Here is a 17,017-nt window from a genome sequence, read left to right as displayed (position 1 = left end):
TGATCCTTTTCTTCTACCTTGTTGGGACCTCATTGCTCTGACAGTGTGGCCCTTCTTTATACGGATGTTATATGGGTTATTTAGCTATCAAATGTGGCTTGATTTCTACAATCAAGCAATTCCTACCCCCCACATCAACAAAGATAGCAGTCCTGGAATTAACAGTTTGCTATCACTTTTGTGGACGATGTCTATGACTGAGGAACAACCCCTTCTTCCAGGAACACACAGATTATTGGCAACAGTGAAACATTGTTTTAACCCCAGATAGGACTTTAAGATAGGCCATAAGTCCTTAATGTTTATGAAAAGAGTTGATGGAGTTTTAACTTATAATTCCAAATTGTGAAAATCTACACATTTGTTTAATAAGAAATTTCTTAAACTATTTTTAATCGTTAGAAAAATTTCAGAGGTAGGAGGAATAGCTCAGAAGTTAAGAACACTGGCTGTTCTTCCATAGGGTACAGGTTTGGTTCCCCATACTCACAAAGCTACTAACAACTATCTGTAACCCCAGCTTCAGAGGATCTGATACCCTCTTCTGGCCTCCATAGGCACCAGGCACACACATGGTACACAGACCTATATTCAGACAAAACACTCATATGCATAAATAAAATAACTGTTCAATTTAAAAAGAAAGAAAATGTCCAGAAATTATTTATTCCACCCAAAGTAAAAATAACAACTTATTGGTATTTACAATGAACCTCTCAGAAACCCCAGAAAAGAAATTAACCAGTTTTTAAGATATACAGAAATAACGGTGTAATTACTCTTACTGCTTTTCTGTATAAAAACGAATCACCCATGTTTATAGATTAATAAGTCAAGGCAAAATATCATTAAAAAAATGATTCTCTCAGCAGAACATAGTTTTAAAATTGAGAGCTTAGACCCCAGCTTTCCTGCTAGTATTCCAAAATGCTTGTTTTCCATGGTGAACACTAGGATTCACCATTCTTTGCTTTGGGTAGTTTTCTAACAGGCACCTTAATGGTTTTTGTCCAAAATGGAATTAGAGAAAGTATGTAGCTCTGGCAAGATTCCCTGTTCTTCCAAACAGGGTCAAGCCTTGTTCTGATCACTGCTGGCTTGTTGGCTTGTAGGATTGACATGCAACAAGTATCCTTGGTTATAAACTACAATCTACCTACCAACCATGAAAACTATATTCACAGGAGTTGATAGGGGCAGTCGATGACGAGATGGCACTCAGAAACGGCGTTGACATAATTTAGGAGGTGGAATCGTAAGAGGAAACAGCACACTGTTTGAATAAAGCGCCAGTGGAATTGGCAGAGGGGGTCGATTTAAGAGAAAAGGTGTGACTTTGTAACTTTGTGACTTCAGTAAACTTTGTTACTGAAGAAGACTAGAGGATTCTTTGTGACATTGAGACTTTCTACAATACTACAGTGGAGGAAATGCCCATGAATGTGGGTGACCTAATTTAATTCCTGGGATGAGATAGTTTTGAATGCAGTGCTCATTGTTGCTGAATAGGCGATCACAATGTGCCTTGTGCTTCCTTGAGAATATTTGAATCTTGTCTCAATGCTCATAACGGATCACAAATACAGATTCTGATAGCAAAGTGACTTTAGTCCTGAGCTCTTGTGAGGAAAGGCATTGGCTCTATCCTCTTTAGAGTTAGACCATTGGGGTGGGTATAAAAGACGGGGGTCTGTAAAATCTTTTTTTCTTAGAAATCCATTGGCTAGTTATGTAGAAATAGTTGTATTAGATGTATTAGATGTTCTCTATCATTTAATGATATACTTGTGGAGTAAAAGATATAAGTGCTGTATGAAATCAGCCAATTATGTTAAACTAGCATATCTGCCTTTATTGTGTTTGTCATTAGCCTGACTAGAAAGGCCTTTAAAAGTGATTTTTTTTCTTTAGAGAAAATTTGAATGCATTTTGTTGCTATTGTACTTGCTCAATAAAGTATTTAATTAGTAGGGGGAAAGAAGACTCCTATGTTCTTAAGCTCTCACATCCTCTGTCCCCTGAAGTAAGTAAATACACTATTGATTCTGATTTTTCATCAAGTAGCTTGATAAATCTGCAGTGTAAAACTTCAAGAAGGAGCAAGTGTATGCTCTCCCTTTAGGTTACTTCATATGCTAAAAGCATCATTTCTGTGAAAACCTGCTATAAAGCATAGGAAGGGGGCTGGAGAGATGGCTCAGCAGTTAAGAGCACTGACTGCTCTTCCAGAGGTCCTGAGTTCAATTCCCAGCAACCACAGGGTAGCTCACAACCATCTGTAATGAGATCTGATGCCCTCTTTCGGTGTGCCTGAAGACAGTGACAGTGTACTCACATACAAAAAGAATAAAACATGAGATTAAGGAAAACAGGGTTTTCCCATGTACAAAACCAAGACAGAATAGCACAGTGGTAAAATAAACACAGCATATAATTTACCATCTTTGCTGGTCAATCTTGGTTGTCAAGTTGATGGGGCTTGGAATTGCCTAGGAGATGTAGGAGGGTATATCGAGAGTAGCTTAATCAAGGAGGGAAACCCAGGCTTGAAAGTAGGTCAGATACAGTCCTGGAAAGAATACAAATGGGAAAATATTGCTTGTAAAAGTTTATCACTGTTTCCTAGTCCAAGCAGGTATGAACAAGCAACTGTGTCCGTCTGTCTATCTATCTGCACTCTTATCCTACCATGATGCTCTAGGTCTTCCGACTGTGAGTGGAAATAAACCCTTCTTTGCTTAAGTCATTTTTGCATGGTGTTTTTATCAAAGAAGTGAGCAAAAGTCAACAAATACATGCTCTTAACTATTACCCAGACTCCCCCTCACCCACCTGCAAACCACGAAAATGTTTTTTACCTTCCCCATTCCCTAAACAGTGACTTCAGCTTGGCATCCCTGCCTTCTCCCCGGGATACACTTTTGCTTCCTGTCTCTGAGTTTGGCTAGTCTGTAAGTGGAATCATATGGCTGGTATTTATCCTCTCCTGATTGATTCATTGAACTTAGCTTGCCTTCGAGGTTCCTGTGTGTTGTGGTGTGCATCAGAAAGCCCTTTCTTTTAAAAGCTGGATATCCCACTGTGTGTGCCCACCACACTTTGTTTATTCAGTGTTTATAAGTACTTGAGTTGCTTCTCTTCTTTTCTTTTTGACTCTGGGAAATCATGTTGCTAGGAGCAAGTGTGCACAAATACCTCTCTGAGTCCTTATTTTTTACTCTCCTGCTTCCTGTGATTTATTTTATTTTATTTTATTTTAGCAAGAAAGCTGAATGTGGGTGTTCATTTCGTACACAAGGGGGAACAACTCCAGAAATAGTCGGGAAAACTTCATAAAACAGAGAGCGAGTGTGGGGCAATATAAAATATAGCTTTGTCTCTGGCTTGCCAGATTTCTATCCTACATGACTGGATTACTTTCCAATTCTCTTATCTGTGAAACAAGGGCACTAAGGATGCGATTATGAAGTCTAAGCACTAAGCAGCTAAGGATTGTGGCTTGCAAAGCTTACCCTATGCTGTTTATCCTGCTCCAGGACCAAATCCAAAACGGGAAGGCACGGTTTTTAAAGTCTATTCTTCAAGGTGTGGATTTTCCCCAGTTGTAGAAAAGGAGAAATTGAGATTTATTTTTAAAAGCCTTAGGGTTTTTCAAAAGACAGAGTTGAGAAGAAAATTAGGGCACCGATCCATCAATTCATCACAGGTAGCCAGCTCTGGAGAGGGAGAAACACAGTCATCTGTACACTGAAGAGCTAGTCCTCAAGACTGACCACTGCCTTGTTCTTCTTAAAAGAGAGCTAAGCAGAGCCAAGGGAAGGATTAGCCATCAGAGCACTCAGTTCAGTTCCCAGCACCCACTTGGTGGCTCACAACTGACTATAAGTCCAGCCCCATGGGACCCACTGTCCTCTTCTGGCCTCTATGGGCAGCACACATGTGCAAGGTGCACAAAAAATACAAGTGGGCATACACATATACCCATAAGAATGCATTCTACGTATTTAAATAGAGTTTAACTAAAAGAACTTCAAAATTTCATTATAAAAATGAGGGGGTTTTTTTTGTCTGCATTTTAGATTATCAGGGTGTGTGTATTGGAGGGTGAGGGGAGAGACCAAGAAGAGCAAGTGTGATAATGTTGGTGTCTAAGTTTTATAATAAACATCTTCAACTTTCCCCCACGTGTTGGTTTATTTTACCAAATTTGGAACTCTACTTGATTCAAATATCTTAATAATTAAAACTCTCCTCTTTGATTTCTGTAGAGAAAACAGTTTATTTATGTTTGCCATTCTATACTGTTCCCAAGCCAACCTCCTGTTCAGGCATCAAGGCCAGTTCCTCTGTGTCTCTAGCCTTTGGAGGAATGCCCAGACCCCACCTCAGCCTAGGGCAGGGACATAGCATTTGAAACGGTGTCTCTCTCCACAATGAACGTTATGGTAAACTTCTCTAGCCTTCTACATTTTGTGATGGCCCGCAGGATTCAGGGAGGAATCGTTCTGATTGTAGCTGTTACTCATATGCCAACAACTGCACGTATTGTCTAAAACATAACAACACTACCCATCCCTTTGGGCTTCCATTCCTGTAAACTGTCCATAGTGAGCCATTACCTTCAGCCTTTCTGCCAGGGCCTGGGGATATCCTCTTAACCTCCCTGTCTCAGTTTCCTCTTCTGTAACAAGAGAGTCCAACCGCAGTACCTTTGTGCATTCTCTAAGACAGTGATGTCCCTGGTTGTTGTGTAAGTGGCCCACCAAGAACACTGGGAGCCTGTCAGTGATGACTGCCATTTTGAACTCTGCACTCCTGACCCTCTGTCAGAGCTTACTCCCACTCCTTCTGCTGATGATAGAACCCACGTGTGTCTTCTAATTCTGAATGTCTTTCCTGGCTCCAGGTCCTTGAAGCTCGCTTAATGCATGCAGGCACTGATTTTACAGTCTGATGGCTTTCCAAACCAAGAACCGCCCTTTCTTATCACATTCTCCCAGACCTCTGCCCTGCTTCCATGTCCAGCTGCCCAGCACGGCTCCAACACTAACAACATTTAAGGTTTGAGCTTCAAAATCCCTCCTTTTACAACCTGACCCGAGGAGACTGGCTGGGGCGCGTGTGGCTTGGCTGCTGTCTGAAACCCCAGAAGACTGGAGCCCGTACAAACCCCACTCCACTCCCAGTTGGTTCTGTAATAATTTCGGGCTGAAGCCATGTCTCTTGCCCTGAATCACAGGATTTCAGCCACAGAGCCAGGAACTGGAGCCAGGTCTAGGCTTTCCCATGGTTCTGTTCTACCCACTCAACAATAATGCCAAAAAAAAAAAAAAAAAAAAAAAAAAGACTCAGACATTTCATCAAACCTGTCTCTTCTGTCAAATTGCGTTATTCTCAAATTGTGTAAGACTTATGTAAACACTCTCGCTTCACACACGGGGTTCTGTAAGTACATTTTGCTGTGTGTTTCTCACTCTGCAGGTTTCCTATGGATGGGTGTGTAAAAAAGTGCCAAGATTTCAGACTTAAGAAAACACTTACAGGGCAGCCATCCAGTGGCATTACAGTCAGCTTGTGCCCAGAGGCACAGAGCAGATCGCAGCAGGACCTGCTGGGTGACACTCATTCACTCATTACCTACTGAGCCCGGCAGGCCAGTAGCAGCGCTAACATCTCTGCTGACTCGCTGTCAGACTTTTGAGGTGCATTTTTGATGCTGTCCAGCTGCACATTTCTTCCTTCTGTCTCTCTTCATCACTTTGTCTTCCCACTCGGTCACTCATTCTTCACAATAGGCACTCTTTCTCCTTCGATGCCCTCTCCTTTTGGTCACTTCCTGTTAACTAACTCTACCGCAAATTGTTGGATTTGTTAGAAGTTATGTCTAAGAAAGGGTATACTCATTTACCAGCCAAATTCCTTCACATGGGAGGAGTCTCGTTATATCTGATTGGAATTCATGATGTGGCTGGGTTTGTATTGGATTTCATATTATTGTAAGTTGGTTCCTCTGACTATTACTAACTAATAATCATTAAATTAGCTTCCACTACAATAAAGTGAAAGCATTAAGTTGATTATTAAACAATTTAAGGTAAGCTCACTATGGTATATTGGCGCAAATTAATAGGCCGTAGCATAAAAATGAAGATGCCAAATGTCTAATCAAGAGCAGCTTTAAAATGCAGCAGCCAATGTTATAATTTATATACACCATGCCAATTAAGACACTTTAGAATACTAAACAGACTTCCCAGTTTCACATTTATTTTCTATCCATTACATCTAACCTACAGTTCCCGTCTTAATCTTAATGCGCCTTCCCATTCTTTCAGGAAATGTATGGTTTAGTATAATTAAGAGCAAGAGTTTTTTCTTAATGGGTTTATAGTATAGGCTTGCAGAAACAGCCTGAGCCTCAGGTGGAAGGGCAAGGTGGAGCCTGATAATTTGCACATCTAACAGGTGAGACTGGCCAGTCTAGAGACCACAGTTTCATTTTGATGTTGCAGATCTTCCATTTAGTGTTGTAGCCTTCACCTGCTGCTCTGAACGGGCATCTCTGTGTCGCCCTTCCTAAGAAGCTCCGCTGAAGGGGAAAATCTTCTGTTTCTTAGGAAGATCTCATCTGTACTGAGATGGTATCTGCTGCTGAAGCTGTATACCCACCCTTTCCCCACTTTGTGGAGCATCCTACAGAGCCTCAGGATTTCTCCCATCCCTTCTTTATGTATTTTTTATTTATTTATTTATTTTTTTCGAGACAGGGTTTCTCTGTATAGCCCTGGCTGTCCTAGAATTCACTTTGTAGACCAGGCTAGCCTCGAACTCAGAAATCCACCTGTCTCTGCCTCCCAAGTGCTGGGATCAAAGGCGTGCGCCACCAACGTCCAGCTGTATTTATTTATTTTTGTCTGCCATTAATTTGCTCATTTTATATGCTACCTGTTTAGTTAATTATCCATAAATGTGAGCAATTCAGTTGTTTTTTTCTTAATCTTCATCTAGACTTATAGATAAATAGCAAAATAGCTATTTTAAAATTTATTTTGGATGTTGTTTTGAAAACCCTAAGAATGATCAGTCAAGGACCCGCAGATGGTTCTGGTAGGACTTCGGAAAGCATCAAATTGACTGTGTGGTGGCTGAGTCCACAAAATCCTCTGCTGAGTTCTGAGGGGAGATCTTTTATTGATACATCCGGAGGAATGGAAAGCTCTCTACACTACACACAGTGCTTGCTCCATAGAACACAATGAATTCCATAAGCTGCCCATAAGGCAAGCAGATTCTCATGTGCAGGTTACTTTGGCTTCCTGCCCCAGTTTTGCTATGTCCAGAGGTGGATTTACCATCAAAGTCCATCAGATTCATCATCTACATCTGGACCAGGGAGTAGCCCCAGTGCCAAGCTTCTTTGGTCATTTCTCTTTGTAAGTCTTAGAAAAGAATAAACAAAGAAAAAAAAAAAAGAAAGGGGTAAGGGATGGAGGGAGGGAAGAAAGAGAGAGAAAGGAAGGAGGAAAAGAAGGGAAGGAAGGAAGGAAGGAAGGAAGGAAGGAAGGAAGGAAGGAAGGAAAGAAGGAGGGATGGAAGGAAGGAAGGAAGGAAGGAAGGAAGGAGGGAGGGAGGGAGGGAGGGAGGGAGGGAGGGAGGGAGATTATTATTTTCTTTAAAAGAACCTACAATACTGTATGAACCTCTAATCCTGTGTGACTTGGAACAAGCCCTAGAGATGATCCATGTTTGTCTATGTAAAACAAGTTAAGCAGCCAAGTCAGAAGAATGACAAACTCAGAAATGAATGAGCGCCCTTCCTCAGTCATTGCTTTTTTTTTTTAATCTGGAAACACAACTCTAGAACTAGTTAATCAAATGAAGACACATGCTTTGCAATTGAAAAATTGACAACCATCTTACTCTTTTGTGAAAATGGACAACATTAGTTTGTATGTTCATTGATTTTATGTGATTCACATTATAAATAACACTTCTAGAAACGAGGCCATGACAATTATAGTCGCAGTTACATTTGTAAGTCAATGTGGATTTCTGATTGTTTGAGATGAAGATCTTCCATTTATCGGAAAAAAACACAGTAAAACTCCGAGGAGGATCTATAAGAAACATTTGGACAACTCCACATCATTAAAGAAGGGCTCACAGAAAGAAAAAGCTCATATTTTTATGACTAGACTGAAGAGCTACAAATCCTGAGCCAACCCACAATGGACTGCTTGCTGGCTTAAGAAAAACATGGAGAGAGAGGTGCAGCAATAACACACTGTCTAACTCTGCTGCTCTGGAAGATACAGAGATACAGCTTAGAAATGAGACTGAAGGTAGCTTAAGAGGCAGAGGTGCCTATCATCAAGTTGCAAGACTTGTCCAGAAGTGACTCCTAGAAGCTGTGTTCTGATGTGTCCAGGCATGTGTGCATCCATGCACACACCCAATAAGTAGACAAGAAGTAATTTAACTTGGCTAAAAGAAAGAACAGCCTAAAAGACAACGCTGGCCCTTTGAAGTTTCTGGTCAAAGAATGTGCTTTACAGAAACTGGAATATAGCTCATGTTTACACAAATTTGTTTCAAAAACAAAAAGGAGTGTTTTCTTTCAAAGCCATTCCTTGTGAGCCATTTGTCATCACTGTGAGCTTCTGGTACTTGACCAATTCTTTCCGAAACTTGCTGTAAAACAAATGGCCATTAAACGCTTACAATGTCACAATAGAGAATTCGTATTATGACTCATTCTTAATGCAAAATTTGCTTAAATTACTATATTCATTGAGCAGGATTGCCAAACTCCATTTCATAAACAAAGTCATTTTCATAAGCAGTAAATCATAATTTAAATTTCTCTTCACTTTCATCAGATGCGTTTTTGCTTCCCATGTGTAAGATCTTAATTGTTTTTCTTCAAGCAGTAATTTTCATGAACAAAGATGTTCATTTTTAACCCTCATTCCTTGGGGTGGGCGGGAGTGGGGGGGAGTAGATGATGGAGATGAATTGAAATTTACATTATTTGCTACATTAGAAATTAGGCATACCATTTTTAAAGCCAAGAAGCACAAGCTGTTGAAGCTGGGCTTCAAGAATAGTATTTAGCAAAGCCATTACAGCTTAAGTTAAATATTTAAATGAAATAATAGCTGTGTGCTCAGTCCTTGAGGCAGAGACACCATTCCGTAAATGTTAGTTGACTGAATGACAGTACATTCTAATGTCCAAAGGTTCATTCTATGTCTTCTGCTAAGAAGACCAACAAGAAAAGACCCCCTTTCTTTCCAAGAGTCTATGCAATACTTTATTCCCTTGAGAGCAATGTTTACATGAATTTAAAATGGGTGCATGTCATGGAAAGATCTTATTTATCTTGGGCTTCGTAGAAATACAAAAGCTGGCCCGGGTCAGGGGTACCTGGGAGGTAAGAAAGTATTGAAGCTAATATCTCTGAGCTGTGAGATCTAACAGCCAGTTCCCCCAACAGGAATTCCTGAAATTCTCAGATGGGATCCTGGCTTAGAAATAGGGGATGTAGGTTTTCCAATCCAGACCTGCCGAATCAGAGACCACCTTGAATCAAAACCCCGAGGTGTTCTTGGGAATACACTGAAATCTATGTGATTAAAAATTAATTAATTAATTAATTAAAAAATAAAAAACCTTGCTGAAAGCAATAGAGTATGATCCCACATACACCATCCAGCAGCATGACTTTTAGCTGAGAGAAGTTGAGAAGCTCCAGAAACAAGTATCCCTTGGTGTTCCCTCTTCTGCCCTAAAACACAGAGAGTAACTCTACCTTTGTAAAGATAGTCCCATCTCTTTAGCAGGAAGGGGCAAACTCTTAGGACCAGAAACAACTCTTGAGTCACAAACTTGACTAAGCAAACCTTTCTAGCCTGTATTTCCCAGTCACCTTCCCCAATGCACTCCTTTCAGGAGCACCATCTCTCATCATTTCTGAACAATTCTTCAACCTTTATGGAGCTGATATGTGAGCCCTCATCATGCGTGCCTTGATTTTTCAGAGTTTGTCTGTGAAGACCGTGGGCTCTCGTGAACATGGTAATTCAGCAAGTCTCCTTTCACTTGCCTGTTTGCCATTTGTCATTTAATTCCCAGTTGTCTTGAAAAGGGGGAGTTTTAGCTGGGCGTGCTTGGCTCATGCTTTTAGTTCCAGCAGTTGGGAGGCAGAAGCAGGCAGATTTCTAGAAGTTTAAGGCCAGGCCAGTCTACAAGAGAATTTCAGGACAGCAACGACTAGACAGAGAAACCCTGCACTGAAAAAAAAACAAAACACAAAAAACAAAAACCAGAAACCAAACAACAAAACCAGAACCAAAAAAAAAAAAAAAAAAGGAAAAGAAAAAGAAAGAAAAGAGTACAGTTCTATCTCTCCCATGCTTCTTGAGAATGAGTTTGTGCTTTACAAATGGGTCAAAGGACAGAAAACAACTTTGGGTATTAAAACATTTAGCGCATTCATTTAACACAAACCTGAGCCAATAAAGAGGCATTCCCCCACCCCCACCCCCAAAAAATTCACTTGCTTCTAACCCATATAGGATTATTTACATTAAATTCGCCTCCCAGGCCTGAGTAAGTGGGGTCTGTAACTGAATGCTAGCATTTCATTCTCTAAATGAATTCTTAGCGTTTCATGAGGGTTGCACTCAAGGGTCCAGGAGCCGCAAAAAAAAAAAAAAAAAAAATGGCCCTGTGTTGAGCTCTGTACCACCATGGTTTGCTGTGCACAGACTCAGGCCAGCACAGATGGGAAACACTCACAAAAGAACCGCATCTCTGTTGAACATGCCAAAATGCTTTCTGTCAAAACACAATGGAGTGAGATAACTGTTTATACAGCATTTGCATTGTGTAAGGTATTCTAAATAACCCAGAAGTGATTTAAAGTATCTGGAAGGATGTGCATGCATTATATACAAACACTGAGGTTTTGTGTAAGGAACTTGAACATCAGCAGATGTGGGCACAAGAGAAATGAGGGAGGCTCCTGGAACCGGTCCCCTCCCACTCCCCACCTCCCAGGATATTGGAGAATGCCTGCAGTGGAATAGAGATTGCTTCTGAATTTAGAACAGGAGCTTCTGTCTTTCTACTTCTTCTAGACTTCCTGCTGGCTAAGAGCACCCCCCTTGCCTCGAGGTATTGATTATAGCCAGAAATAAATCAGAAACTTCTGTGCCTGCTTGAGTTAAGAGAAATCAGACTTCCCACTCTTGACAGCTCTGCCTGGGCTGAGAGCTGCACCCAGCCAACACCAATCATCTATAAACAGAAATGGGAAAGCATTCTCCCAGCAAGGCCACAGCCATTGAAAGCATTAAGTAGAAGGCAGGGCTCAATCCCAGAATTAGCAACAGCGGCACCAGCAGCAGCACTTGGCCACATCCAGACTTATTTAATCAGAAACTTAGGGGGCAATAGGGCCCAGTAATCAGAGTGTTAGCCATGCTTCCAGCTGATCCCCATGCAAGCTAATCACTGAGCTAATGAAGGCTCTTCCTCCGTTCACTGAGCTCCTCCCATGATCCTGGCACATTTCTCAAACTCTTAGCTCATTTAAGCTTCCGCACCAACCCTGCAAGGTAGAAACCAATTTATCCATTTTAAACTGGTTTACAGATGAAGGCCAGTGCAAAGTCAGGCATGAGGTATACCTCTGTAACTCCAGTGCATACATGGGAGGCTAAAGAATCATGAATTGAGACCAAAAAAAACAGTTGGGGCTGAGGCTAAGATGATGGCTCAGCACCTGCCACACAAGCCTGTCAACCTGGATTTGGTCCCAAGAATCCACATGAAAGGCTGGATATTGTGACCCTCTACTTCCAGCACATCTAGCAAAGCGTGGAGGCAGAGACAGAGTAATAAGCTAGAAGGTCAAGGGGCAGATAACCTTGAGTATGCTGCAGAGAGAAGAGTGTGCCCCAACAGAGTACAAGGCAAAAGATCAAAGGCATAAACAAATTTTCAAAGTTGTCCTCTGGTCTCCACAAGTTGACCATGGTTATGATTTAAGCAGCAGATACCTTGGCAAGACTGAAGCTAAGGGACACTGCAAGGTCACACCATGCAATGGATCTCACGTGAGAGGATTCCTGGGGGAGAAGGGTACATCGAGGCTGCCTTGGACCCCGGATGGAAAGGTAAAGAGGGCCGGGCATGGTGGCGCACGCCTTAAATCCCAGCACTTGGGAGGCAGAGGCAGGTGGATTACTGAGTTCGAGGCCAGCCTGGTCTACAAAGTGAGTTCCAGGACAGCCAGGGCTATACAGAAAAACCCTGTCTCAAAAAACCAAAAAAACCCCAAAAAACAAAAAACAAAAACAAAACACCAAAAAACAAAAAACAAATCAAGAAAAAGGAATCAGATAAGGTGGCACATGCCTTTATTCCCAGCACATGGAATGCAGATGCAGGTGGATCTCTGAGTATGAGCCCAGCCTGGTCTACACTGCAAGTTCCAGCCAGAGATCCTATGTCAAAACAAAAAGAGGGGAAAAATATAGATAGCAAGGATGGGAAATGAGTCAAGTCTTGTACTTGAGTTGTACACTTGGACTTTGGGGTGAGTGCTGTGCTAGTGAAACCTGTGGTGAGGGATTGCAAAGAAGATCAAACCTGGAAGAGAAGATGAATGAGGCTCATTTGAATATGTAAAGATGAATGAGGCTCATTTGAATATGCAAAGATGAATGAGCCTCATTTGAATATGCAAAGAGGTAAACTGAGCACCCAGGATGCTGCAAAGGTTTTTCTCTTGTAGACAGCTGGGACAGCTGGATGATGTTGCAGCTGAGGTCTCAGTTTCTAGTCACACAAGCTTCTTCACGAACATCCCTGAGACATGGTAAACAATCCAGGGATGAAGGGAAACAAAGCCCGATGCCTTACTCAGGTTTACAGGAAAGTGAAAATAGAGAGAGAGAGATCAGATCTTGGATTCCAGAGTCCACCTTAGAAAACCTGACCCAAGGCTGAACAACAAGCTAGCACCTAGCACCTAGCACCTAGCACCTAGCACCTAGCACCTAGCACCAGCTCTAGGTTACTCCCCAGCAAACCAACACTTCCAGGTTAGAAGCCTGCCCCTGACACTTCACTTCCTAACAACCACCACTCAATACAGTTTATGATTTGTCCCCCTTCATCAGCCAGTTAGTTATGTTAAAGGACAACAAAATTCCATAACACGCCCCCCGCAATCAGATATGTGGCAGTCTAGAAACCCCCTCAATTGCTTGCCATTTCCTATAAAATCTTGTCCTGCTGAGAATGCAGGGCTTCACCCTCCTGTTCTGCCTCCTCAGAGATGTCAGTGTGGCCCAAGCTCCAGCTTGTAAATAAATAGACCCTAGTGCGATTGCATCCAAATTGGCTCCTTGGTGGTTTTTTTTAGGGTTCACAAGTGAAGCACAACGACAACCCACTTGAATCTAATTTGTAGATAATTTTAGTGTAAATCCAGTACATACAATATGAGAGACACAGTTTTACTAAAATAATACCTCTCTTTCTGAAAATTTCAAATTAACGGAGCAGAGTGGATTACATTCGCAAGTCAACCTCTGAGCCTTCGGTTCAGAGGTCACAGGGCATCCTTCGTTTAAGACCCACTCTGCCAGGCTCTGACTCAGTAAGAAGGAAAACCACATATGAGCACAGATAAATGAAGATCATGAAGCTGACTTGAGTTTAAAACATCAGATCTCTACCTTGTCTCCAAAGTCTCTCTGGAGATTCATTTAATTTCCCCTGCCTTTCTCAGGAGCGGGAGGGATGGGGGGCTCTCCTTAACAATATAGGTAGCAATTATCAGAATATTATAGTATCAGAACACAAAGAAAGAACAAAAGGAAAGGGATTATAAACTTTTCTTTAAAAACTACCAATAAGATCAGTGTTTGTAAATGTACGTGAGTGAATATTTATTAAAAATTGCATCTTTGCCTGCAATACAAAAGGCTCCCAACATCAGCAGCACTTGTCTTCTATCCCTTTATGATTTTATTGATGACTGCTGTGGGGATTTTAATCAGCTTCTATGTGGACTATTTTCTTTTCCTTCTGCCAAAAAATATTATGTTGCTTCCATCTTCAAGTCACCTAAATCATTATGAGCCATTAACTTCTGACCTAATAGCTTTGTTAAATGAAAGACTTTAACATTTGCAATATCAATAATAAGCTTGATGCATCGTATTTTCCCAACAGTTTAGATTTTGGAAAGCAACAGAAAAGAAGTAGAAATGGAAATTTTAATTAATGTTTGGAAACTTTTCATCTTATTTGGATCTTGCTGAAAACCTGCCAGGCAGGTATTCTAACATGGCTTCCTGGTTCTCCTTGACCTTTATCCCAACAGTGTGCAACCCACAGACATCACTTGGTTAAGGATTTTCAGAGAGCGGGTTTTAAATGCCTGTGTGACTCTGTCCTGTTGCACGAGGCATCAGAGCAGGGGTAGAAATAATTACTGACTGTCCTAGTGGTTTGACAGTTGGGTAATAGGTCAAAAGGAAATGCTAGAGCTTCTATCAAGCTATCTAAAACCTCTAATTAGAATGTACATTTTGACAGGCTGCTGAGAGGGCTGAACAGATAAGGGTGCTTGGTACCAAGGCTGATGACCTGACTTCAATGTTAGCGCGCGCACAAGCACACACACACACACACACACACACACACACACACACACACGTGCGCACGGTAAGAAGACGGACTCCCATAAGTTGAAACTGTGAGCCAAAATAAATCCTTCTCAAATCTCCCTTATCAAATCAAAGCCTGGTAAAGTAGGTCATAAATACCTACTGGGACCTCTGAACCAAAGATTTATATTACAGGTTGGGTTGCAGAATGTAATACAGTCTGCCCGGTTAATTTAAGTTTTGCAAAAACAAAGACAATATTTTAGTAAAAGCTTTGTCTCAAGGACAATTCTCACAAATTTTCCTCTGACTTCTTTATGCCATCTCACACACACACTAAATTAATTGACTACTTGACTAATTTCTAATTTACATTTTGACACCCAACCTCCTGGAAAACTGTCCTTTATCTATTTTCTTCAACAAAACTTTCTCTGACCTACATAGCGATGACCACACAACCCTAATCCCTGGAGACTCAACTGTCTTTCCCTCACTCCATACTTGGAGAAACTGATGCTCAGAAATGCAAGGCTCACGGGTTTTTTGTTTGTTTGTTTGTTTGTTTGTTTGTTTAACAGCCTTGAAGCTCACAGTTGTAGCATGTCCCCTGACACCTCATTTCCCTACCTGACCAGGTCCTTGGGAGTCCAATGCTCTTGAGCTGGGTAGCACTAACCATTTCTTTGTGGAACTGTGCCGTGTCTATTTGCCTCTGGCCAGTGTTCGCATAAAACACTGCTAATGCTTACTGAATGATATCCCTGTTGTGTTTTGTTTGCATCTCTGTGACAATTTAAGGGAAGAAGAACTTACTTTAGCTCCTAGTTTTAGAGATTCTCATTTCACGGCCAGCTCACAGCATCCCTTTCAAGAGTATGATGAGAGGAGAAGTATAAATGGAGACAGGCTGTATCTCTTCTTCAAAGGACCACTACCTGGCAAGGTAACTCCTCCAATCAAGCTTCTCTTGTTAGTATTTCCACCACCTCCCAATAATGTTCCTAATTATGGATCCTCAGGGTCAGATGACCAGATCAACCCTTGAAAATCTAACCTCTGGGTATTGCTTGTATCATGGTCAAGCCTCCAGTGTATTTGCCTTGCTGGGTACTTTATACTGAAACTGTAGCATAATTAGAGACATAATTTCAGAATTTTTGAAATCCGATCTCTTTCAGTAAAAAGTGGTTAAATATACCTGAAAATGCTTTTAAGCCTTTGGCAGAGGAGGGTGGGTGATTGGGAAATGACTGTAGGCACTTCTGTGTTGTGTTGTTGATATCCCAAGACAACTGAGACCTATCAGTAGCCAATTCCAGGTTACTAAGGTCAAACCTCTGAACATGGAGGTGAGATGATTAATGACAGAGTATACCATATATATTAATATTTTTACCATGCAATAGGCTCAAATAACCTTAAGAGTATAGGCAACAGGAAATAATTAGGAAGTAGGTACCTTGATGTGTTTTTCTTATTTTAATAAAAATGTATTTAATTATAAGTTTGCATACTTTAATTTCTTTTAAAAAATGGCTATTTAACTACTAACTTGCCACAATCCTAAAAAATATATAATAATTAGTTCTTTCAAACAATTCTTTCTGCTTGTTAGATTTTTGTGTGTGTGTGTGTAAGGGCCCTCCAGATTTTTCTCACTGGAGAAATTACTAGTGAGTAATATGATTCCAGAAAACCCTATCAGCATTCTGAGACTGAGAGAGAGAGAGAGAGAGAGAGAGAGAGAGAGAGAGAGAGATCAGAATGGTTCTACTTCTGCTATAGAAAAAGATCAGGACATATATTTCAAAGAAAAATATCTATCAAAATCATTCAAGTCACGTTGGATGATTTTAGAAACTTGGTGAGCAATTAAGATTTATGAAAATATCTCTGAGTTGGCTAAGTATCAAAAAAGACAGTGGTGTTCCCTTGTACTTGTACATATTTATTTTAATTGACAGATGAAAACAAGCTCCAGCCAATTTCCTGAAAAACATGATGGCATAATTTAACCTATTTATGATTATGGTATAAGGATTGAGTTCTAATATTAAATTTGCATATTGAACTATAAATAGCTGAAAACATCCATTATATTTATGATCTTCTTGTATAACAAGATAAATTCAAAATTAATAATAGGGGTAATTAGGAAAGTGACACACTATAAATGGACTTCCCTGATTCAGAGGAGGTTTTTGCATATACAGGCAGCCCCTCAGCATCCACTAGTTCCATGTGGAGTCCTTCAACTGCACACAAAATTCCAAACAAACAAGTGGCAAAACTGAGTTTGTACCAAATTCATACAATTATTATCTTGC

General features: G+C 40.8%; 1 long non-coding RNA gene across 1 annotated transcript in view; it reads right to left on the bottom strand.

The window, feature by feature from the left end:
* Positions 1–647: 647 nt before the first annotated feature.
* The window catches only part of Gm4221 (predicted gene 4221), an 88,106-nt gene continuing 71,736 nt past the window's right edge, over positions 648–17,017 (bottom strand). Inside the window, exon 4 of the long non-coding RNA NR_166629.1 lies at positions 648–2,569. This is a non-coding gene — a long non-coding RNA (predicted gene 4221). The remainder of the gene's footprint in view (positions 2,570–17,017) is intronic.

This window comes from Mus musculus, chromosome 18, assembly GCF_000001635.26.
Source record: "Mus musculus strain C57BL/6J chromosome 18, GRCm38.p6 C57BL/6J".
NCBI lineage: Eukaryota > Metazoa > Chordata > Mammalia > Rodentia > Muridae > Mus > Mus musculus.
The sequence above is the reverse complement of the archived record's forward strand: the minus strand, read 5'-3'. Positions and strand labels throughout refer to the sequence as shown.